The sequence below is a fragment of the Symsagittifera roscoffensis genome, chromosome 3 (assembly GCF_963678635.1).
Source record: "Symsagittifera roscoffensis chromosome 3, txSymRosc1.1, whole genome shotgun sequence".
NCBI lineage: Eukaryota > Metazoa > Xenacoelomorpha > Acoela > Convolutidae > Symsagittifera > Symsagittifera roscoffensis.
Genome location: NC_087064.1, coordinates 14,790,901 through 14,816,912, shown reverse-complemented (window position 1 = coordinate 14,816,912; position 26,012 = coordinate 14,790,901). Strand labels below are relative to the sequence as shown.

Genomic DNA, 26,012 nt, shown 5'->3' with positions numbered 1-26,012 from the left:
GAATATGTCTTCATTTCGACTGAAGGACATATTTAGAACTTTGTTTCCACATACACATACACATACCAACATGTTAGATCACACGCAATATACCTGACTGGCTGGTTCCGAATATCAGGGACGTCTTGGACACATTAATAGACAAGTATGAAAGGTAGCAAAGAAAGCTGAAGAATCTTCTTTTAGTATCTGAGTTTTCCAGCTATACTTATCACAAATATACCAATTCCAATACCAATACCAGCTCAAATTTCAATTTATATATTTTTTGTTTTAATGTGTTTAAGTCTTTTTTAAAAAATAAACGAAAATTATATTTACTGAAAAAAAAGGAAAAACTAATGTTGATTTTATTTTTTGGAAGTTTGAAAAACGTGATTTTTTTAAAAATATATTGCTCAAATACTTTTTCGGGTCTTTTTACTTATTCCGCCCAAACTAGAAAATCTAAAAATGTAAAACAGAAATGAAAAAACTCTAATCTCATTAGTTCAAACTGATATTGTCCGCCAAATATAATTGAAACAACGCGTTCAGTTTAAACAGTGTCATTACTCTATTATGTTTTTGTACCTACTTTGCATAAAAAATTTCGTGGTAGTTGATCTGTATTAAAACCAGTCGACCCAATGCACCTTCAGTTTTTGTTTTTATCTGGTTGTGCTACTCTAGACGTGGGCTGTGAAAAATATATTTCCAATAATCAAAATTTTTGTTCGCGGTATTTGTTCACCTGGGATTTTGGGCAGATAAGGCGGAGATTAAAGACACGAAGGCGAAGACAAAAGATTGAGATTGAATTTTGAATTTTCTAATCTGATCGAAGCACTAAGATGGCTATTGTTCTTGTCTCTCAATTTAATTGACATTTTTGAAATTTTCAAGATTTCCTGCATACTTTGGAGAAAAACAGAAATATGAGGTTTTCAGAAAACTGCGTGGCAAAAAGCAACTTCTACCCGCACTCAGTAAAAAGAGAAACTAATAGATTATAATCGGTTTTTATTGTCAGTCTCCATAAATTTTAAATTGAATTGATTATAATTGATTAAAAATGGATTATAAAGTTACTATTTTTCGAAACAATAAAAATCATTATAATCGTTTATACTCGATTACAATCGATAATTAAAAAAAAACTTCTCAAATTTTCTTGAATTACAATCCATTATAATGAATTATGATCCATTATTATTCAACATATGTCATCGCTTCATTTAGTTTTACTTTTGTTTTGTTTTGTGTGCTTTTCAGTTGGTTACCGAACTAAAAGAAACTGTAATTCTGTACTTATAGCCAGGGGCGGTTTAAGGGGGGGGGGGGGGGGTCTGGGGTTTCTCCCTTAGAATTATCTTGAGATATCCATTTTTGGTGACGGAGCCAAAAAACTTTCTAAAGGCGCCTTTGGTGCCAATATAAACTAATTTTGAGAGGGGAGAGCGCGCCAAAAAAACGCGATTTTTAGATCAAAAATTTTCAAAAATTGTCTAAAACCGCCTTTTTTGGCCTGTTTTTTCTTAATTTTACCTGCGGCGCAGAAAATTTGATCAAAATGGGGTCTTTCTTATTGTGAGTTAGAAGAGCTCAGAAAATCAATTTGGTCAACCTAAAAAAAGGTAGACAAAATTTGCAAAAATTTTTTGTGGAAAATCCGCTCCCCTCCCCCGAGAAAGTCCTAGATTCGCCCCGGCTTATAACTTAAACTTACATTAAATTTAATTTTCACTGTATTTTCATGCAGAATAGCTAAATTTTAATCCATTATGATTAATTTTTTTGTGAGATAATATTTTGATAGAAGAAAGGATTATAATCTATTATAATAGATTATAAAAGATTTTCCGAAAAATTATAATCATTTATAATTGACTATAGTTCATTAAAATTTCCCCAAAAATGTGGTCATTATATTGAATTATAAATAGTTTAAACATCTAAAATTGGGACTTATAATTGTTTATAATTTTATAATACCTTTTTCTATCAAAATATAATTTCACAAAAAAATCAATCATAATAGATTAAAATTAGGCTATTCTGCATGAAAATACAGTAAATATTAAATTTAATGTAAGTTTAAGCTATAAGCCGGGGTGGAAAGTTATGGAAAAACAGGCCAAAAAAGGCGTTTTTAGACAATTTTTGGAAAATGTTGATCTAAAATCGCGTTTTTTGGCGCGCTCTCCCATTCGAATTTAGTATATATTGGCGCCAAAGGCGCCTTTAGAAAGTTCTTAGGCTCCGTCACCAAAAATGGATATCTCAAGATAATTCAAAAGAGGAACCCCAGAAAAAAATTTTCAAAAAAAATCGATTATAATCGATTATAAACGATTATAAGGATTTTTATTGTTCCGAAAAATAGTAAAATTATAATCCATTTTTAATCAATTATAGTCAATTCTTTTTGAAATTTATGGAGACTGACAAGAAAAATTTATTATACTCTATTATTTTCTCTTTTTACTGAATGCGGGTGATTGGTGATGGAAACATTTCTAAAGGAACAAGATAAACCCGTTTGTATTGACACAGCACGCAAAAGGTCGCCTTCTTGTTAAAAAATTATTTATTGATAAAAACCAGTCTTTTCGAATATGGGAAATTCAGATAGTTTAACGCGAAAAATGTTTTCAAGTAAAACTTTAGCAATAACGCGTTTATTCTGGAGATTTTTGGGATCATAGCTGGTTTGTGCTACTTTAGACTTAAGTAGTAAAAAATTCCAATTACCCAATCTTTTTTTTGCGACGGAAATTTGGTTGAGGCGGAAAAACTCAATCTTGCTTGAGAACTGCAGGAAAAATACAATTTCAGGAACTCTGCTGAAAGTTATTAGTAGTATGGTCAATTTTTCCCATATTTTTGAACTTTGGAGTCTTTTAATTGTGTAATTTAATCATGCTGTTCTGTTGTGATTCCTGAAATTGGTTTTCTCTTAAATCGCTGGTATACAAAAACAGCACATAGAAGTTTCTTACCTGATATTAACAATGGTATTCCAATAAAGTGCAGACTGCTTTTGATCCGACTATGACTGGAAGAAAGTATGGCATACGATGAGCTTGTTTTTGCTCGATTTTAATATCCAGGACAATTCATAAGGCCTTATATTAAATTCTATTGGCCGTGATACGGCTTACGATAAGGGTTTCTTTTGTATTAACCAAAAAAAAAAGTCGTATCAAGAAAAATTGGTCTGAGTTTCTCCCTTTTTCAGACTTAATTCACGGAGGTATAGATGAGACTGGGCTCGCAGACAGCAACTTTTTCAGGTTATTTTATTAATTACTAACACATTTTTTCTACGTTTATTTTTTCTACTTCAGACGCATTAAACTCAAATACTTTTTTCAAAGCACGCAACTTAGGAAAAAGAACGGCGCTTAAAATTTTTATATTTTCACTTTGTTTTTCAAATGATTTTTTTCCTTACCATTTGAAATTAAATTTAAAATTCTGTCATCGAGAAACGTTCTAGATTACTTGTACAGCAACTGAATATCTTTGTTTTCAGTTGCACAAGTTCTGCTTTCTGCTCTACCAAAAAGCTTACATTAAATTTACGGTGAAATCACTGCCAGTTTTATTTAACTCTTTTTATCTCCCTATACAACTTTGAAATCATAGTGAGCTCAGTCAGCTAGTTTTTCTCCGCCCTATTTGATTGTAGTTTCCTGAAATATCAGGTTTCCTAACGGGCATTGACGTTTTATTTTTTGCCGAAACTCATTTGAAATCAATCCTTTTCAAAGTTAGCTTTTTTTTGAAAACAAAGCAAAGATACGGCGGAAAAACATTCAACACACTGAAAGAGACTGAACAAAAAAAACATTTTTCATAGTACTGCACCTCTAGGCTACCAAATATACATTAAAATAATTTTATAAATAAAGTCAACTCAGTTTCAGAAAAAAGGATCAATGATTTTTTTGCTGAAGTTTACGAAAATCAAAAACCCTTGTCAAACCTGCATTCTTAAAACTAAGATTGCAATCAATTATAATCATTTTTAAACAGATTCTCTACTTGTAAAAAACTTAGTGTCTGTAAATCAATTAGAAACTAATCAGTCGGTTTTCAATAGTAGTTTTTTAGTGAGGTGCACTCGAGTTGCTAAGCTGAAAGTCGTCAATTTAGTGACGTCGAACAGATGTGAAAAAAGTTTTAGGCCCAAAAACAAAAATTTTGGTAATCCTACGCTAAAAAATACAATAACTAGTCAAAATGAGTCAAACGCGCCAAGGAAAAAATTTCTGTGACGTCTAAAACTCATCTGAAAAACTTTCAGACGAATTGTCACAAAGGCTGAAAATGCGCAGTTTTTGACACGTTTCAATGAACTCAACGACCAATTATTGTTCGGTCTTCAAAATAGTTTTAGTAAGCTTGTGTAGGCATTTATTTACGAGGTTGATTATGAATCAGTCGGTTTTCAACATTAGAAAAACTAGATAAAAACTGGAATTTCGCTTTTTCGGAAAAAGTTTTTTTTTCCAGTTTTTACTCAATTTCATTCCCACAAAAAACACAGACTCACAAAAACAATATTTAGCAAAACAACTTTCATCTCCTAAAAAAAATGGTCAATATTGGTCTTATTTTGCCAACTTTATGTTGCTTTAATCGATTTTAGTTATTTTCAACAAAACAAGACACGTATTAAAACCTTTTCTCGATAAAATTTTTTGGCAAAGCGGAGCTTCGCACCACTTCAAAACAATCATACAAAAAGCATGAAAAATGTTTGGAAAAAACTAGGTGCACCGAATTTTCGTACGTCTTGATGAAGGACACCTAGGGCTCAGCTAAAGCTGGAGGTAAGTATTTAATATTTTTTGAATTTGTTATACTGATGCGTAATTTCAAAAATTAAACTTTTCCCAAAAACCATAGTTGTTTCTCCACTAAAATGAGAAGAGTGGAAATTTTTGAGATTTTTGAAATTTGTCAAAAACTTAGCCTTTCTTATTGCAGGGAGTAGTCAGGGAATAATCGCTTCTGCAAGAAAAACTCGCGCAACCGCTTCTCTCATTTGAAACTTTCATCTCAGATTTGATAGGGTAATTTTTCAGAACATTCAAAAAGTTTCTATAAAATAGTCAAAGTTCAAAAAAGTAACTTTTTTCTACTAAACGCAGACCGTGGCCGGTAAATTAGGGAAGTTTATCGAACCATTTGTCTCCATTGAACAAAATTGGCAAGTAAGTTTTGAGTCGAGCACAAAAAAAACTTCCAAAAAAAAATCCAATTTTCAAAACTTTCACTCGTTTAAAGGCCATAAGTTTTTTTTTAGAAAAACTGGGCAAAGCAATTTATGAATTCTGCTTCCAACAACCTGTTGGGTCGATTAAACCTATGATATTAGTTTTGGCAGGATAGTTATCTAGAAAAGACCAAAAAACGGTCAACGAATCAGAGAGTTGACAATTCCGAGAATCATAAGTTTTGTTTTAAAAAAAAATGGGCGTACCCCTTTATGTACAAGAGATTCACCCATCCTATCATTCCGATTGAACCCAAAAACCTAGGTTTGCCCGAGTAGCTATCGAGAAAAGTCAAAAAGTTTCAAAAACGGTCAAAAAATCAAAGTTTGGATTTTTTGAAGGCCATAATTTGTTTTGAACAAAAAATTTGGGCGAAGTCGAATATGCAAAAGAACTTCCTACAACCTTTTTTTTGAATTCAACCCAAAATCTCAGATATAGGAGGGGCTTTTTTGCAAAACGATCAAAAAATTTAAAAAAAGTTGTCGTTTCCGAGGACGATATCTTTTTGTGTAAGAAATTGTGAGTGGCAGCGCTAATGCAGGGGAACTTCCCACAACCCTTTATCTCCCTTGAACCAACAGACTCAGGTTTGGGAGTTATGTTTTTGAGAGCAACTTGAAAGGTTCAAAAACGGTCAAAAAATCAAAACTTGGCTATTCCAAAGGCCGCAACTTTATGTGCAAAAAGTTTGGGCATAACTATTTATTGAGGGGAGCTTTTGGAGGGATTCAGATCGTTTTTAGTAGTTACCCAATTCCACCTATAACTTACGGTTAGATAGATTTATTTAAATCAATATAAATTGTTTTCAGTTCCTGAATTTTTCATTGTTAATCGATTTGAATTAGAACTAAATTGATCAAAAAGCGCTTTTGTCAGAATGGATACGTCCATGGACACTTAATTAAGACTTTCATGTTGTTATATGTCAATCGTCTGCTGGGTCTTCTAGTCTTGCCCTGCGCTCAATACGGTCTGAGGAAATCAATTTTTTTTTTTCAATTTAGGATGGCTTCTATCCTTGAAATTTTGAGTATACTATGATAGAAAGTTTTTTTTTAAGTTTCAAAAGAAAAAAATAATAGAATTCTAATGCCGGCCTTGAAGCATAAGTGAGACAAAGGCAGCTGGTTTTTTCATGAGACAAATTTGCTTGTGACGATTAAAACGGTTAAAGTCTACAAGGATGGTCAGCACCCAGGCAAATTTGTCTAGTAAAACTGAAAGTGAAAAATATTCAGAATCAATTGTATTAAATCAATTTAGTAATCTAAGACATCTATCATCTAGTAGTCATCAAGAACAGTCACGCTAGCCAGTTGATCAGTAAATATTTTTTCCTTCTATAACTCGGTTAGTTTTTTCCAATCAAAGTTTAATCATTTCAATTAAAGAGTTTCTCGTTGTTGACTAAAAGCGCCTTGCTTAATCTTTTCTCACCAGCCGAGGTTTTCCTGGTTCACTATCCACATTGGATAATGTTGCTCGAGTTCGTCTGCCCTATAAGTAAAAATCGGAATGAAATCTAATTGAAGGTGCGAATTCAATGAGATAAATAAATTTAAAAATTAAGAACTTGGTTGTTTTTTTTTGCCTCCAAGCTTACTCGAATACATTCAAGTATGTTGTCAAGTACATCAAGTAAATTTTTGAATATAGCTGGCCATTTTTTCCATTTCTCGGAAATCTCTTAGAAGTTTTAAGGAAAATTTTATGTTTCAGATGACCAGATATCTCATATTTTGTGACTTTTTCATTGAAAGCATTTTTAGCAAATTTTTTTTTAATTACGAGGCCAAACTGTGCATTCTGTGCATTGTATGCGGTTTCCACATCAATGCTACTTTTCTTTGATCTTCTCTGCTGTTATGGATTCCACAAACATATACTTAAGAGGTTGTTCCGCTCAAAATTGCTCCAAAAATAGAAAAAAATGCGGAATCCCCAAACGTATTTGCGGAATGCGAAACAGTTTGTGGAGTCCACATACAAACAATAAGACATGTGTATAGTTAAATTGAGCTGTTGGGGAATCCGCAACTGTAAGCGTAATCGATAAAGTGCAATTGGAATCCGCATTTTGTTTGCGGATTCCGTTTAGATATATGTATATATGTAGTAGCCTTTGAAATTATATCTTTTGAATACACGATTTGTTTTCACTAGAATAGAAGTTTACTAGAATAGATCAGTGTTTGGGTTTAATTGAATCCCAATTATTGACTAGTATTTGGGATCGATGAAATCCCAAATACCGAACTAATGCGACGATTAGCTATGCGTTGGGTTTCTAATCACTCTCAACCTAATGACTCAAAATAATAAATTTATTCCATGTTTATTCCACATTATTCCAGTTTTTGGGTTTCCATCAATCCCAACTACTGACCAGTATTTGGGATCGCTGAAATCACAAACACTGCCCTAATTTGGCAATATGCTGTGTTGTGTTTCAATACACTCTCAACCCAATGACTACAATTACTGAATTTATTCGGCGTTATGCTTCCAAAATCCAGCCACCGATTTAGGTAACCAATGTTTTAAGAGTTTTTCATGGATTCCGCTGACAATGGTTATGTCTTTGCTTTTAAATTCCGCTTTGCCAGACATAAGAATTCCAGCTCAGCTTTTAATTGTTAATATGCAAGTTCAGTATTGAACAAATTTCGGAATCCACGTAAAGTTTGCGGAATCTACTTACATTTGCGGATTCCGCCTACATTTTGCGGAATCCACTTACAGTTGCGGAATCCAAAACAACTAGCTACATTCGCTTGTTGCGGAATCCGCGACACAATAAATGTGCCGACAAAATGTACGTTACACTCATATGTACGCGGAATCCACGGAAGTTTTGTAAGTGTAATGCATTTGCATCTTGGAACATGTTTAAAGATTAGTTTTTGGAATCCAGGAATATACTGACACAAAATTGTGCGCCTATCCAGTGCACAGTTTGGCCTTGTAATGAAATTAAAATGTGGACCGTTCATAAGCGGGTCAAATCATGTATCAACTTTGTCAATCATGATCGAATCTGTATAATTTGGGACAAAAAACGGTCATTTGATTGACTACCCGCTCTTGTCTTCCTAAGAAAACTAGTCAATTCAATTCGAGTTTTATAATCAGTGTCTATACAAGTGAAAGATAATCAGTTATAATCAATTTAAAATGGATTATATTACGATTATTTAAAAAAATTTTAAAATCCATTTCAAATCAATTAAAATCGTTTTTTTAATGTTTATAGATGAATACAAAAAACTCCATTATAAAAAATAGGGGTAGGTATATGATTTTTACGAGGGAGGGGCGAATTTCAAACAAATTTTCCAAAATTCTGTCGACCGGTTTTTTTGGGTCGACTAAATTGATATTCTGAGCTCTCCTAAATCACTATGAAGACCGCATTTTGACCAAATTTCTTTAGAACCTTTTTTTCGAAAATTTTCAACTTTTTTTCAAAGCGAAACCTAATCCATAGAGCTGAGAAGGTAGTTGGAAAAATCAATTTTCGTCCAGATACGAGCAGTCTTGTTTAATTTGGAATGACTTCCAAGACGTATTAAAAAGCGAACTGCGCTCGCTGGCTCACGCAATTTAACCAAAACGTTGTTTTTTCAATCAGCTGTACAAAAATTGATCAAAGGTCAAATATATATTTTTTGATTTTTGAGACTAGGAACTGGTGTAAAATAACACACTGGTGTAAAATAACAGTTAGTTTTTGTTTCCTGTAGATTGAACCGCCCGCGCATAAGGGTTCAATCAGTTCTTCGACAATTGAACAACAACATGGGTGATCTTTTGAAAGCCATCAAATAAGTTAAATTGTTTTTAATCCATTCAAAAAATTGGTTCAAAAGTTTTAGTATCAGAATTTTTCGACTCAATTTAGCAAAATTCAAAAAACACTTACCGGAATGCAAAATTCACGTTGAAATTTTCTGAGCATAGTTCTCTTCCGTTGTACTTTTCTTCCTCGCAAAGTTGTTCCCTGAAAAATTCATGCTCAATGGCCAGCTCTGGTCGCAGTACATTTTGTATGTGCATATAAATTACACACAAAATCTTATAGCTGTTTTTTTTTTCATTCTTGGTCTATTTTGATTCAAGAGGAAACTTTTAAAACACTGTTAACACTAAGTAATCTTGTTTGCATGTTTGGGTTATCTGACCGACTTTCTAGGAACCCATTGCAGAAAAAAAAGATCTTTTCAACTATTCCCCTTCCCTACGCTTCTCCTATGGCACTTATTAAAGAACTGCCCCCCCCCCCCCTTTATAAAAAAAAACTAATTCAAAGGTAAATTGATGTGAGTTTTGCACCTTGTAACGTTTGCCCTTTTGCAACAAGAAAGGGGGGAATCTTAAAGCTTTAAACGTACTCATTGTAAGTTGCAATCTTCTGATTTCGATCTTTGATTTCCACGTATCTGTTCACTCCAATCAATGTAGGCCAGAATGAAAATCAGTACCAGAATCCCAACTGGACCCAAAATAACCGAGATCAGTATGACCCAGTCCGCTCTATAAACAAAAAAAAAGAATTGGGATACTTTTACTTGATCTGAGAGCACGCTTAACTAGAGAACGTTGACATTCAATTCTTAAATTGTTCCAAAGTCTTACTTATGTCGCGCCAACTAGGTGTTTTTTTATTTCATGATGCCAAAGTTTTTCTTAAGTCGCGCGCGTCACAAAAACTTATCGTGTGTCGAGCCGCCGAAGTCTTATATTCAGTAATGCAGCCAAAAATTTATCGTAGGTAGCGCCGCCAAAATCTTATACAAAATTGCACGGCCAAATTTTTTTTAATGTCAAACCGCCGAGTTTGTTTCTCAGGTCTTCCCGAAAAGCCTTCAAATCAGCCGCACCGTAAAAGTTTTGTTTTAACATGCATCGCCTAAGTCATATATTCAGTCACGCCTCCAATGTCTTATCTTAATTAGCGCCGGAAAATTCTGCTCTTGAGTTGCGGCGCGGCACATTTTTTTCATAGTTCAACCTGAGGTCTTCATAGATCAAACTGCCAAGGTTACTTTTCATCAGTCGCGCCGCGGCGTAAAGTTTCATCGTTTGTCGCTCAGTCGAAGTCTTATATAAATTCACGCCGCCAAATTTTTATCTCGAGTGACTCCGCCGGAGTCGTTTCATAGGTCTTGTCGAAAAAGCCTAATAACCAATCAGGCCGTTCAAGTTTTATTTTAGGTCGCAAAGCTCAAGTCGTATTTTATGTCGTGACTTCATGGTTTTTTTTTCAGTCGAGCAGCGTTTCAAAATCTTTCTCATTTTGTTCCAAAGTCTTCTCTCAGGTCCTGTCGTCTACGTAATTTCTTAATTTATGATGGCAAAGTCATCTTTCTGGTATCGCGCCGCCAAAATCCTATATTCAATCAGGCCGCTACAACCTATCTCAAGTCGAGCCTCCAAGATCTCATCGTAACTAGCGCTGTCAACTTTTATTTTAAGTCGGGCGACCAAAGTCCTATTTTTATGTCAACCCGCCAAGTCATTTCCTAGGTCTTATCGAATAGTCCGTGTAATCAGTCTTCTGGCCAAAAATTTATTTCAAATCGCTCCGCCTAGGTCATGTATTCAGTCACGCCGCCAAACCTATTTTCCATAAGTATTCAGTGGTCACGCTTTCCATACGATTATTCATAAGTCGCGATGCGGCTCAATGTTTCTCCATAAATCACCCTAAGGGATTTCTAATTAATCTGCGAAACTCACTTCTCTTCAGTCATGCCGCGGCGTAAACTTTGATCTTATGCCGCTCCGCCAAAGTCTCAACTAAAATCGTGCGGCACAAGTTCCTATCAAGTAGGCTGCCGAAATCTTTTCTTAGATCTTACCAAAAATCCCTTATTCAGTCGCATTGTCAAAGTTTTACGTTATGTTCTTCCGCCAAAGTCTTATCTATAATTGTTTTACCGATGGAGTATCTCCACTTGCAATCCCACAATTGTTTTTTAAAACTTGCTCAAAAAGTCCTAAATACATTCGCGCCGCCAAAGGTTTGTCTCAAGTAACCCTCCAAAAATAGTAAAACAGCCTTATACTCACTAGCCCCTCCAACGTCTTATCCTTAGTCGCACAGAAAAAAATCTGTTCTGAAGACTCGCCGCGAGTTGAACATTTTTCATAAGTGGCTCTACAAAATTCATAAATCAATCTCGCATTGTCAGTTTCTTTTGTCATCACGCTTAAAATTTGTACTAAAAAACAATGCCGAATTTAAAAACGGATTCAACCTTGAAAAAAAGTAAGTTCTGATTTACACCCATCCTAATATGTCACCTAAAAATTTGACTTTAGTGCTCACAAACTTGATGACCTTAGTTAGGATGTGAGGTGGAACGTTGTCGGCTGCTAACACTCGAAGAAACTTGTATTTCAGATCGGTACAGTTTCAAATCAGATTGTGCAGCTAATTTTATTCCAATTGTTGACCACAGAAACTGCGAGAGCATTCCTGGTAACTTACAGCCGGATGAAACGAAACAAACGGTTGGGCTTAAGCAAACATTTTCAGCTTTGGTGTAAAGGCATTTGAGAACAAAAAATAGAGTGAAACTGAGCTGTTAATAGTTTCTGGATGCGGGAAGCCATGAGCAGCATGATGTTTGCTAGTGCGATTGAAGCACAATAGTAAAAATGCTTGTTGTAGTTATCTGGAGTGATTCTAAGCACGCAAGGCAACAAACACAAAACTAAGTTTGCTTTGAAGGAAGGACTTGTATGATCCTGTGTACCTTTTGATGTACTGTTGTTTTTTGCAAACATTTCCTTTCTCAAAGTAATCTGTTCCAAATCAAACTTTTTATAATGGAAAAGATTCGATCGGTTTATTCCAAGAGTTGCATTTTTGGTGTAATATGATGTTATGTTTTGTATCGCGGTTCGCGAGCAAAATATCTTTCTGTTTTCTGCTGCGCTGACCAGTTTTTGAATGAGTTTGCGGGCTTGTTCGCAAAATGCTATCCATGCTATTTCAAAACACTGCTCCAGTGAACATTTTGTTGGCAAAGTTATTTTTGTTATTTCGAAATTTGAGACAATTGGCAGACAGGGTACAGTCAGAGAACAGAGAATACAATGAAATAATCACCAGGAAAAGTGAATGAGACACAATAGGATCAGTCCTTTCGTATCCCAGATCAACTCCAAGTTCCCGTGTTTCTTTGCATTGTATTTCCGTGTAGGTTTTTCGGTGATCAATAAAAATGTTACGGTCACAGGTGATTTAATTTCAAGCATTGGTCCATTAGCTGAACAGACTGGTCCAATTTATTGTTCGATGGCCTTTTCAATTTTTATCGTTAAAAACATTTTTTCAACAAACCCAGAGATATATGGGAAGCTTCACTGCGTAAAAATCTGCGGTTTTTTTATGTTTTTTTTTGCTGGTCTGCCTATTTGGTTGTTTTTTTTAGGCTTCGACTAAGTTTCTTCTTCTCCGTGAGATCATCGGTGAATTTGTTCGACTTGGAACTCCACGAAATTGTTTTTTTTTGCAGTTTTTCTTACCGTGTTTTCCAATATTTTTTTTGGAGACTTCTGTTTTACAGCAACTTTAATTAGTTCGAGCGCTGTACACATTAAAAGCTTTCCGTCCTTTTTTGCAGCTGCTAGACTAACGAGCCTTGTAAACAAGTTACCAACTCATTCAATCCCAACAAACAGAGCGCCAAATCTCCTACCGCTTTGTCGTTATTGTCAAGAGAAATGAGGAAGTAGAAACTGATTTTCTTAAAACTGTTCCATTTGTTGTCAACAAAAAGGCTTCAATTAAAGAGTCAACACAAATTCACCAAATACTGAAGTAGGCGCTAATATATGCTTTGTGTGCGCATTTGTATTGAGAATAACTGTACGAACGGAGTAAATAGTTTTTGTGATTTAGATTAGTGAAATAATTTCGGCTATCAATTTCAATGCTGTCAGCAGTACCATTTTTTATGCCTCTACTTGATGCACTGACACTTAACAATGACGTTTTTTTAATCTCCAATGGTTTGATATTGGTTGTTTTCAGTGTGGATAAGTTTTGCACTTGTCCTTCTGGATAAATCATATGGAAAATGAGATCCGTTCGGTTCGTTTCCCACATAAGATGCAACGAAAGTTCGTAACCGAGGTTAAGTTTACTGTTCTTGTCAATTTGGCATTGTATACTAACAGACGGAGTGTTTGAGGATTTGGTTGAGTGATTCCTTTCTTTGCCTTTAACCAAATGTTCATGCTATATATGACATTTTGCGGACTTGCATTGCAATGAGTTTTGTCTTTGAAAATTATTTTTATCTCATTGTTCAAGTGAGTATTTTTTTTGAGTATGTGAGTATTCTCTCCACCAAAAAAGGAATGGAATTTACACATTGGAATTACTGTTTTTTCTCTCCACTGCTCTGAAAGTCAAAAATTTTGATCAACGACATTGTTTAATTTCGTTAGGATAACCATTTCTGAGAGAGCAACTCTCATATCTCTGTCTGAAGTTATTTTTTCTTTAAACAGTCTTCCAAAGCCGGCATCAACCACGTGTAAGTTATGACCACTTCTCTAAATCTAGCGCCACAGAAAAGGCGAAAGCTAACAACCTTGGACTAAGCACCGGAACACATGGACTATAATTAAACTTAAAACTCAGATTGGGTTTATTGATTGCATTTAATTTGAATTCAACTGATTTTTTTTCTAAATGAAACTATGGAAATCAGAATTCTTTGCCAGATAGAATTATTGCTTTTAAATTGCGCCAAAATAAAAACTTTTTTTACAATTTATAATTTTTACAACTATCTTTCAACAAAAATAAAAACAATTGTTTACAATTAACAATTTTGTTTCATAAGAGTTTCTTATAATACCATTTTTCGAACTTCAGAATAATGTGCTCTTTGGTGAAAAAGCAATGAAACCAGGTCGTTAAGATTTGCTGTTACTATGTGACAAAACAAGTATTTTAAAAATGCAGTCTGAACTTTTCTTTAAAATTTAGTGTTTTTGTCAAGGCTTGTAGAAAAACATTTTGCAATAAACCAAAAAATCTGAAAACATTTTAATTTGATAAAATTTTCTTTTTTGTTTGATTCCTTCATTGATTATAAGTTTTGCAAAATCTGAAATTTAAGTTATTAGATCAAATATCAGAAATATTTGTCTGCGGGAGTAAAAAATGAGAAAGACTAAAATTAGATCAATGCATATGTGTAGCTAGAACTGGTGTTTTTCTCTGGCAAATATCCCGCTGCTTCATGCAATAATGCATGTAATCTAAAAAGTTTAAAACGTTTTAAGTATTTTTGAGTAATGAATTGTCCATTCCAGTTGAAACACTAAACCGTCTTTTTTCAAACAAAATCCATGTCAAAATCATTACACGGGTATTTTCCAAATCAAAAAAATAAGTCGTGTCTACCAAACTCAATTCAATTATAAACCAAACAAAAAACTTGGCTAAAATTCATCTTTTTCTTCAACAAAACGCTGCACAAACAAAAAGTTTTCTATATCCACTCATCATCTGTCCAGATTTTACAAAAAAGCAGCAGAATGGTGTCCATTAATTGATATCAGTTTTTCTCGCCATTTTTCTCTTCTGTTTGAAAATGCTTGCTTTGCGCATTTGTTTTTTTGAAACTGCATAAAAGATACTTGCAGAATTGTTTGATGTCAGTGATGCAGCATTGTTGAATGTTTTATCACTTTGTTTCTGTCACTCAACACAGCAGTTTCTTTGTTTATTATTGTTAACTGATGGTTGTTTTTTAGATGATTTTGCACAAAGCAAAAGCTTAAGTGCACGTCTTTTGACTGCATTGAATTCTAGCTAAACGATATTTTTTGGTATATTCAGTGAGATATCTTCTGAATTATTCAAAAAACTCAAACTCGGGCATAATTTCTGCCACTTTGTGAAGAAGTATTAATTTGAGTCTTGCTTGGTTTGTTTGTTTTTGAAGGGAGATGCGATGTTCTGGCACACTTACACTCAGACTGGGGGTTGCATTTGTTTTGACTCATATTAGTTATCCCACTTGGTTGCGCTAGGATTGATGTTCCTGGTTTTGCTAATTTTGGAATCTCTTCACCGCTAAGGAAACTCTAGCACCCACTCAAAGTCATGGTATTCAACTTTTTTTAAAAGACTTTTCAGGATTTTTTATTCGTACTGGTTTAGTCATGTAGTTTCAATGTAGCACTCGTTTGGTTAACGAAAATCAACGCGGTATGAACTTTCGTAATATGCATATATGTACTTTAAATTGCAGTTGTATTTGAATCCAATTTGCGTCAAAACATCTAGAACTTATAGCATGATAATTGATAAGAAAATTCCTGGGCGTCAAAGGAAACATTAACTGAAGCTGAAATTTCGAACAAATTTTTCTGGTTGACCGCAAGTTGGATGTGTTGGGAAAAAGTTTCAAAGCAACATAATGTACACGCCCTGGCTAAAAAAACTGATAAGGAAGAAAAAAATTCGACTGATTTCTAATCAAATTACAATAACCCTCTATTTTATTTTCTTTTGATTCTTTCCAATTCATTTCAATCACTTTCCTATCCGCGTAAACCTTTTTTTTGAAAATTGCTTCGTTCTTTTCAAACCCAGTTTTCTGGTTCTGAAAAAAGATTTTTCGAAACAATTCAAGGCTTTTTTGCTTTTAAATTAATGGAATTTTTAACTTTTTTAAGTTGAACCAAAATCACTTTGAATAAATATGAATGTGATCTGACTCTAATAGCTGAATATAATTTATTTGACTCAGTGAAAGTGATAGTTTTAACTGTTTATGGAGAATTGATAGATTGAGTCACCATGAGTAACCCGAGAGCTCGATGAACTAGGTTGCTCTACTCCAACGCATTTTTCTGTGGCTACGGAACAAACTCAAAAAACCATATGGAAAAAGTTGACCTCTTCTCTAAATCTAGGGCCAAAAAAACAGAACATAAAAACATTAGGTTTGACACTGGAGTATTTAGATCTGATTTAAATTTGAAACGGGTTGACTTTTTTTATTTTAAATGTCTTCATTTGATTTTATGGTTTGTAAACAGTTGCTAAATCAGTTTTTTCTGCATTTGATGTGTTCTTAATTCAATTGCACTGCAAAACTAGAGCAAATCAACATTATACTAAAAATTTTTGAACAATGAAATTGATCTTGCAAACTTCAAAAAAACATGGTTTTTTCTGAAATACCATTTTTTTTTCTATAACAAAGTTTCAATTTTTTTTTACTTTTGAGAACCTTAACATTTTGGCTGAAAAGCAAGAAGTAGAGGTATCAACTGTTGATGGCAACATGTATTTTTTGTTTTGAGATGTTGTATGAAGCGTATGAGAACTAAACATTGTCAAGATTTGTAATGAGATATTTTGCAATTGTCTATATTTTCGGTAATTTTTTTCTAAACATTTGAACAAATGGATATTAGCTTGAAATATTTAATTTTTTTTAGTCTACTTATTATTATGAAAAGTGCAGACTCTGAATAATAAGTTATTAAAGGTTATATTATAAATATATGCCAATTAGAGGAAACAATGCGAGGTTTTAAAATAATAATTTTTCCGCGGTGATTAAAAAAAAACCTCAAAAAAATTTCCTGGAAACGGGAATTGTTTCATTACAATTTTTTTTCTGGCTAAACATCCTGTTTTTGTGTGGGTACCATTTTGATTTTTAAGAAAATGACTTTGAACTGCTTTGTTTTAAAAGATTTTTGACCCCTCTTTTTTGAAATTATTACCAGTTTAATTATTTCAACCGGTGCGACAAACAAGTTATTCCTCAAAAGAAACGCATCTTTTTCTACGCAAAATGGCCGTGAAAATTAGCAGTTTTCTCAATGTTTTTCAAGAAAATATCTCCTGAGAGCTGACTCTACTAATGCTGCTCCTGGTGTGCTGCAATTTGTCGATGCAAATGAAATGAAAAAAAGGCAATCCCCAAGAAAAAAATTCAGCTGTGTTTGATATAGTTGAACTTTTTGTGATCGGCAAAAACTATGGGGTTTAGAAGTCAATCGCATAACCTCTTGTAGTTCATAGAAGAACAAAGGTTAATTTTTAGAACTCAAAATTGACCGTGTCGAAGAAGGATCGAGAAACGTTTAGTTCAGCGCTCTATTTGATTAAGTCAAAACTCGAGGCTTAGTCAACTCTAGTAGTATAGAGCCTAGGAAATGGATTAATTTTCATGCCATTTCCTTCATGAAAACTGTGATGAGAATGGGATTGAAAATGACAATTTTTATTTTAAAATGGATGCAAAAATGCAGCCTGTCAACGAGATTTTTGTCTATGTAAGCGATCGGGTTTTGCAATGTCATTCATGTGAAGTTCAAGCATTGAAAGCTCCTTCCAGTCAGTCCGTGGATCATTATGTTTTGACTTGTTTTTTCGAAAAACTCTGATAAATCTTCGTTTATCATGTCGCTTAAAATTGCTATAATCTTTGCTTTACGGCTTTCTATAGCTTGAAACATGGTATCAACTTACTTCTAACCAATCTACAATAAGTAAACTCATCAGATGCACTAACTTATCCTGATAGAGACAAAGCTGGAAGTGCACTCAGTGCCCAACTAACTTTGGTTTGCCCATGATTATCGCATCAATTAGAAACTGTGAACAGCTCTACGATATTGGGTTAAGTGTGCTGCAGCATCAAAAAGGAGTTTTATCAAACCGACCATAGATCAAAACGATTAAACCAAGATAACAGCACTGAAACTAAGATTTTTGAAATGAGCATGGCTCTCTTATAAGAGCCTGCAAATCATCACTATCCTTTGATAGAAGATTTGCTACCTTTTATCTGTGTTATCAAATGTTATAAATAACACCCAATAAAGAAGCTGATTTCACAATAGCTGGAGTGAAAAAACCCATTAGCAACACAATTTGGTGACGACACCAACATTGTAGCCACGCGTTTAGGCCTTGATGTTTGTACGACTGTGATTAACTTCGATTTCGAATTTTTTCTAAGACCCGTAGCTGACTTGCCCTGAAATTTTCAAAAACGATTGAAAGCTTCCAGCTTTATTGTTTGAACTACTTGTGATTTACTTACCTTTTTTCGAAACCCTGGCCACTTAAGCTGATTCAAAGATTCAAAGATTGCGATTTACTTCATAAGCTGATTCAAAGTTTCAACTAATTGTACTTTACTTGCAAGTTTTTGGAACCCGTGGCTTTTTAAGCTGGTTCCACGATTCAAAAATTCAAATTTTGCGTTTGTATCACTTTTGATATGGTTCAAATTTATAGTTTTTCTGAAATCCGTAGCTTCTTCAACCGGAGTTGTACAGAAACGTGAAGCTTGTGGATTCTCGTTGACATTTATTGAGCATCGAAAATTACAACCACTTTATTGACTACGAGCAGAGAGATGGAAGAGAATTTCTCAATCAGTTCTGTCAAAAAAAGGGAAAATTATCATCAAAGGTGATGATTTTCACTTTTTCTGGAAAGTCAAGAATCATCAAACGAAAAAATCACACCAAAATATTGAATATGAAGAACAAATTTTACCAATGGAACAAAAATTGCCTTGACAGTTTTCAATTACCCTGGAAAAATTCTTGAATGGGCCCACGAAAAATGCAATCTTGCCAGTCGAATTGTGAATTATACGCCTTACATTGGACTTCCCATTCAGAAGTATGATCTTTGCCATATATGCCTCGCATTGTATGAATGCAAGCTAAACGGTATGATAGTTTCAAACTCAACATCGACAAAAAACACATCGTTAAGTGTTGGAATTTTGACTAAAACTATAAATAGGGAGAATGCAACTATCGATGAAACATTTTTCCAAGAGTGGTTGAGTCCCCTCCGAAACAAGTTTGTGCAAGCAGTTGAGAAAAAAGAATATCTTAAGTTCAAAATAGGTTTGATTAGATCAAGCATCAAATGTTAGAAGTATAAATCAGTTTGAATACGACTGAGAGCCAATAAGCCAATGGAAGATCATTGAGGCGTGAGAAAAAAGTTTCTATTATGATTCATACCTGAACAATTTTCAAAAAATTGCAGTGAAAGAATTACACCCTCGCAACATTGATCAGATAAGCCGATAGGCTGAAAAATTTCTCTTTCTTAAATGATCTAGAACTTGCTAAGAAAAGCTATGAAGATTTCAAAAGTCAGAACCTGGCAAAGTATCGCGGTTATATTTGCCAATTTAGTCTTTGCACTTATGGTCAGGGTATGGCGCACCAGGCATGACATTTTTCGATAGAGACAAGATATAAAAAGTTTTAACAAATAAACAAAAAAAAGCTTAATTCGAACCGTATACAATTCGAAAATGACGCACTGTGATAGCATATCTGTGTTACATAGTCGGTTTTTCAGAGAATGCCCTAACTTTAACCCGGTTGAACCGAGCGCCTATAATTGATGGTTGCCGCCAATAACCTCTATAGTGGCGTGCGGCCAACCGAAGAATTATCAGTCCGTCAAATTGAGCTTATGGATCAAATAGACGACCAGGAAAATTTGAATTATACACTGAGCGTATAAAGACCCTTTGATTGGGTTCATATTAGAAGTTGATCTCGAAAATCCAGAACAACTACACAACAGTTATTGGGAATACACGTTATCTTCTACCGAAGAAACATTATTCCAAGAGTGGTTGAGTCCCCTACGAAATAAATTTGTTCAAGCAGTTGAGAAAAAAGAATATCTTAAGTTCAAAATAGGTTTGATTAGATCAAGCATCAAATGTTAGAAGTATAAATCAATTTGAAAACGACTGAGAGCCAATAAGCCATTGGAAGATCATTGAGGCGTGAGAAAAAAGTTTCTATCATGATTCATACCTGAACAATTTTCAAAAAATTGCAGTGAAAGAATTACACCCACGCAACATTGATCAGATAAGCCGATAGGCTGAAAAATTTCTCTTTCTTAAATGATCTAGAACTTGCTAAGAAAAGCTATGAAGAATTCAAAAGTCAGAACCTGGCAAAGTATCGCGGTTATATTTGCCAATTTAGTCTTTGCACTTATGGTCTGGATATGGCGCACAGGCATGACATTTTTCGATAGAGACAAGATATAAAAAAATTTTGCAAAAAAAAACAAAAAAGAGCTTTATTCGAACCGTATACAATTCAAAAATGACGCACTGTGGTAGCACATCTGTGTTTCATTGTCGGTTTTTCAGAGAATGCCCTTAGCTTTAACCCGATAGAACCTAGCACCTATGGTTGATGGTTGACGAAGGTTGATGGTTGATTGTTGACAGGAACCTCTCTAGTGGTGTGCGGCCAACCGAAGAATTACCAGACCGTCAGTTTGAGCTTATAGATCAAATAGACGACCAGGAATATACGAATAGATGAATTTGAATTATACACTGAGCGTATGAAGACTCTTTGATTGGGTTTATATTAGAAATTGATCTCGAAAATCCAGAACAACTACACAACAGTTATTGGGAACACACATTATCTTCTACCGAAGAAACATTATCCCAAGAGTGGTTGAGTCCCCTACCAAAATAATTTGTTCAAGCAGTTGAGAAAAAAGAATATCTTAAGTTCAAAATAGGTTTGATTAGATCAAGCATCAAATGTTAGAAGTATATATCAATTTGAAAACGACTGAGAGCCAATAAGCAAGAAACCAATTCAAGCGAGATCGATACAAACTGTTAAGCAAAGCGCCTATGGTAAAACATCAAGTCAAAAAGCGAACAGAGATATTGTCTATATTTACAGAAATCAAAACCAGAAACTGGAGGAGTTTCACAAATTTATATCCCTCCTCCTTGCTGATCGGGTTTTCAAAGACTACCACGCTGCCTTACTATAAACGAGTGCAATCGTTTCAAATCCTTCAAAATCTTTGGGGAAAATTTATTAGCGTTCATTTTGACTCCAGAATTTTTTTTGTTATTTGCCAATATTTGTGGAAACTACTGTTTTAAGTAGCAAAGTTTCAAAGATTATGAAAACAAAGGTCAACTTATGTATTCTGATAGAGACATACTCCTGTACCAATTCAACAATGATGAGTAAAACAAGTTCATTGCAAAAGGAAGGCTTTTAAAAAACATTTTTTGAAATAATTTTTTGAATAACCCAACACTTCAATCTCTTTACAACCCGATATGCTTTGTGCAAAATTCGGAGAAGTGTTTTCATTGGGCATAAAAACCGGTTTTTACTGTCTTCTTCAGAACTACTTACTTTGACTTGACTTGTTATTGCTTATTGGGGGTGAAAATGAACTTCATTGAAAAAAATTGGTGCATGGATCATTCAGTTATTCTCGAAAAAAAATTCAACGCAAAAAGGTTCGAAACATTTTTGTATGCAGATACTTTTCAAATTTTTACTGATGCGCTTCTGATAAAAAATATGGTCAAAACGCAAACGAATGCTTGTTTAGATAGTTACAGATTAACATGCCCCTTGCGAGGACTGAGGGCTTTCCTTTCAAATCGCACGATTTCTTTGGGGAAAATTTAGCTGCGTTGACTTAAAAAAAACTCAATTTGTTTTTTTCCCAAAAAATTCAATTGGGATTATGCTACAACTGTAGGAGCTAGTGTTCACTAACTATCAAATTTTCACAACTATAAACTTCATTACCATAGAAAGTAAACAGTTTTGAATGTCAAACTTTGTATTTTGATACAAACAGTTTCCTGTACGAAATCAAAAGTGAAAGTTTGCACCATTGTTTGCAAAAAAATTTAAGAAAAAACTTGGCTTGTCGAGTTGCCCAAAAAACTATTCCCTCTACTACTCGAAAAATAGTTTGCTTGTTTTGAAAATCGGTTAGGAGTTACCAAGAGACAAACTATACGAAATTATACCCCTCAAACTCAAAATATTCCGTTTTCTCTAGAAAAATTTACTTTCAAACTGTTTTTCGAAGATGCGTTTTCATTTGATTTAAAATTGAAGTTTCTGTTGATGCTTTTTTGCTTGAGGGTTCGTTTTTGAAAAACTTTTTTTGTCTTAAACTGTTTTTCATAAAAAAATTTTTTTTCTTGTTGTTTGTTTATTTTGATGTAGCAATCAAAAGAAGACCCAATTTTTTTTTTCAATGGACTTATTTCAAGCGCATTAGTGTTTATCAAATTAAGAATTTTTTATTGTTTTCACTTGAACTGAAAATGGTAAAAGCAATATTAAGCTTGAACTATAATTGCAGTAAGCAAAATCAGGCCAGCCGCCTTGGTCAAGAGTCTAACGCAAATAGGTTGGGATGATTTTAAAAAATGTACGTCGGTGCGGGTTCTAGGCCCTCTCGAGACAAACTAGCTTACTATTTCTAAACTAATTACGCAATGATAATTTCGAAAAAGGTAAAACCAATCGATTTCGACCTTGTTTGACAAAAAAAAACAGGTTTTTGGCTGCTGATTTTCATATCTGCTGTCAACCAGTGCTGCAAAAACAACGTACTGAAATAATCAATTTTTGGAAGCGTTGTTGATGTCGACATCAAATTTTGTTCCGATAGGTTAATTTTAAATAATCTTTATGGTTTTTCCCGAGAAAATATTGAAAGGAGTTTGAATATTCGACAAGCGGCTTTTACGAACCAATCTACTCTCAGATCCAAATAAACGAGTGGTAGAAACGCCTATTATATAATTATATGATCCAACTGCGGAAAATTTTCAAACAAAGTTTATCAGAAAATGTTGACTCATCAGCAATATTGAGAGCAGTTGATTTTTGGCTCTGTGTTCGGAACTGAAAAAAAAAACAATTCGCAACTTGAAAAAAATGACTTCAACAAAAACTTCCTTATAGGCTTTTGATGACAAAAACTACATCCTTGAAGACGGCCATCAGACTATTTCCTAAGGCAACAAAAACAGCGGGTGTACCATTGCAATTGATCCTATTGATAGAGATGACCACCCCTCCGCTGTAAATTCCAACCATAATGATTTTGATCATTTAGAAACATTGATTACATTTTTAAGAAATCATCAACAGCCAATGCCGTTGAACTGTGACAGTTTTCTGGATCGGGCGTCTGAAGAATCCGCTATCACACAAATTGTATGTTGGGACCAATTGCGGGTGATGACACTGAAAGTATTTTCGCTGTTGGAAACAAGCAGCAAGGTCGTTCTCTTGACCATTTTAGGGACCATGACGATAGAAATTGGCAAATGCTCTGATTCAGCAGGAACAACCTAGAGTGATATAGATAGCGGGGAAATTGCCGAGTTGGTGGCTAGTATGTTTGACAAGTTCTCATTCTTCAAAAATCCGTTTCTCAGTAACAAAGAAGTCGGAGAAAATGCAATGGAAACACAATCAAAGATTGGGCTATTAGATTAGAAAAAACTTAAAAAGCCTATTTTAATTTATGAATAGAGAAAAAATCAGCTGCTTAAGAAGACAAGAGATTGTACAAAAAACTCTACTTTTATTCCGCGTTTTGAATGTAACTAAGTAGAAGATTTTGTTCAGTTTTAGAACTGGTTAATCAGGAATTTAGTCGTTCACCGCTAAGCGAAAAAAATTCTGTATTTGTGCGTAATATGAAACTAAGTTTGTTTTTCGGAAATAATTGAGCAAACGATTGTAGCACAGTGAAAGACACCAGTTGTTTTTATAACAAAAAACTTTCTCATTTGCAGCCCTCACTAAACGTGGAACCACAATCTTTAAAGGGCATACTCAAAAACATACCAAAATTCTAAATGGGGTTAACAGGTATAAAACCGTACTTGATGAGAAATCAGCTTTTCTCATGCTGACTATTGTTGATCAAATAAACCATGGTGATCATTACGGCCTATACCAAGTGGTCCTTCATGGAAGATAACACCCCGGTCATTTTGTACTATATGCAAATTACTACAGTCTCCGATCTCGATTAAATCCAACTCAAGGTGCTACAATCACGTGAAGAACAACCTTATAATTTTTGCAAAACAAAATCAAACAGCATCATTTTGTTTTTCTGTTACTCAAGCAGTAGTTTATGATATTTAGTAACTGTTTACGGCCACGAAACCCGAGCAGCAAAAAAGAAAAGAGATTCAACTGCTTTTGTGACATAGCCGACTTTGTTTATAGTTGCGATGAATTACGAAACCCCACAGAAACACACTATGACAGGAAATGATTGTAAAAACACCATCAAAACAAACCAATAAAATTTCGATTATCAGAGAAATCCAAATGTTTTTTTAGCTCAGTTCTTACCTCATCGATCATAAAAAATTTAATCTGCGATTCTTTTTTTTAGTTTTTATCTTACGATTATCAGCTTCTTGAACCTAATCGGTCGATTGAAACGCTACAACGCTAGGCTCCTTAGTGTCAACGATGTAAAGAACAGCAATATCTAGAGAGCCACTCACAGACCCGTAAAGCCAGGAATTAAGATCTGTTTCAGAAACCACTCGTAAAAACAGCCTATAAAGATTTTGAAAATATTTAGCTCAGATAGATGCAACCCGTCTGGAGTTTTTTTTTAATTTTTTTGATTCTCGCTATGAAGAAAATTGTTTACCTTGGTCGCTTTTTGCATCATCAGATAAGACTTGGCTAATCTGGGTCAATTTGCAACTTTTTCTAACTCGATAATTTCTGACTTTTGACCATGATTTTGAAAATCAAAATGGCACAACATCAAAAATTGGGCTTAAAAAATTTTAAATCTTAATTTTTCCTTCACAAATAAAAAGTATGACTAATTGTAGTCATCTTATGTTGTTTAATAGCTAAGTATTTTTTTTTAAATCAGAATTGAAAATAAAGTTTGCTCAGCTTGAGAAAAGTTTGTGAAACCACTCTGCATAATTTACTTTTTCGATCATTCAAGTTTTGACTCATCAAATTTAAATGTAACTTTTGCTATTCTTTAATTTTGATCCTTAAGGTTAGATAGGTTAAGATTAGATAGATTAAAATTAGTTCAATTTTCCGAAAAAGCGTAAGATATGGACACCGTTTGGGTTATGATTTCGAAATTACAAAAAGTTTTGGGATACAATTGAAATTTTTAACCCTCATGGATTCTGAAATAACTTTTCGAAAAACTCAGAGGAATATACAACAATGGCAAAAAAATATTTTAGCTTCTATTTTACGCCATCATTTCTTCATTAGTTATGACGAAAAACAAGAAAAAAATGAGAACGATATGATCAAACGGGGCACTCGTATGTTAAAGAACCTAAAACTAGATAAAAAGAGCAAAATAAAAAAAGACAGCCTCTTCTTTTTTATTTTGTGGTCTTTTGTTTTTGTTTGCTTCAGAACTTTGACAAAACATAAGAAACAATACTAGCTTACTTTTACTAAAAATGGAAAAAGTAATGAAAAATGATCTGACTAAGAGGCTGATAGCAGCAAGGAATTACAATTAATTTCTCAATTGTTTTGACAGTATCAACATTTCACCTAAGAATGTTAAAAAACTGTTTTTGAAAAATTAGCTAACACAAATACGTGGTTTGTAAGGATTACTGAAAAATTGGTTGAATTCCAGAAAGAAAATGAAAAGTATACAAAATCTAAGCTTTCATTAAGAAACGTGAAATTTCAATACATCATCCAGTTTTTTCAATCTTCTTTGTAGAATTTCAACAAACCTTATTGAGGACAAAACCTTATATAGAAAAAACGAAAGAATAGTTTGCATAGTTACTGAAGTGCAAACATGCTTCTTACGGCTTGAAATTACGAGCAACTTGAGCATGCTTATCTAAA

At 33.9% G+C, this 26,012-nt stretch overlaps 1 long non-coding RNA gene across 3 annotated transcripts in view; it reads right to left on the bottom strand.

Annotated features, from left to right (window-relative positions):
• Positions 1–6,551: 6,551 nt before the first annotated feature.
• Positions 6,552–26,012, bottom strand: part of LOC134842687 (uncharacterized) — a 41,611-nt gene continuing 22,150 nt past the window's right edge. The window contains exons 1-4 of one of the 3 annotated variants that reach the window (XR_010162529.1): positions 11,346–11,606; positions 9,665–9,806; positions 9,196–9,273; positions 6,552–6,770 (exon numbers count right to left, since the gene is read on the bottom strand). This is a non-coding gene — a long non-coding RNA (uncharacterized LOC134842687). Of the gene's footprint in view, positions 6,771–9,195; positions 9,274–9,664; positions 11,607–26,012 lie in introns of those variants that run through there. The other 2 variants (XR_010162530.1, XR_010162528.1) reach the window with 2 other exon arrangements.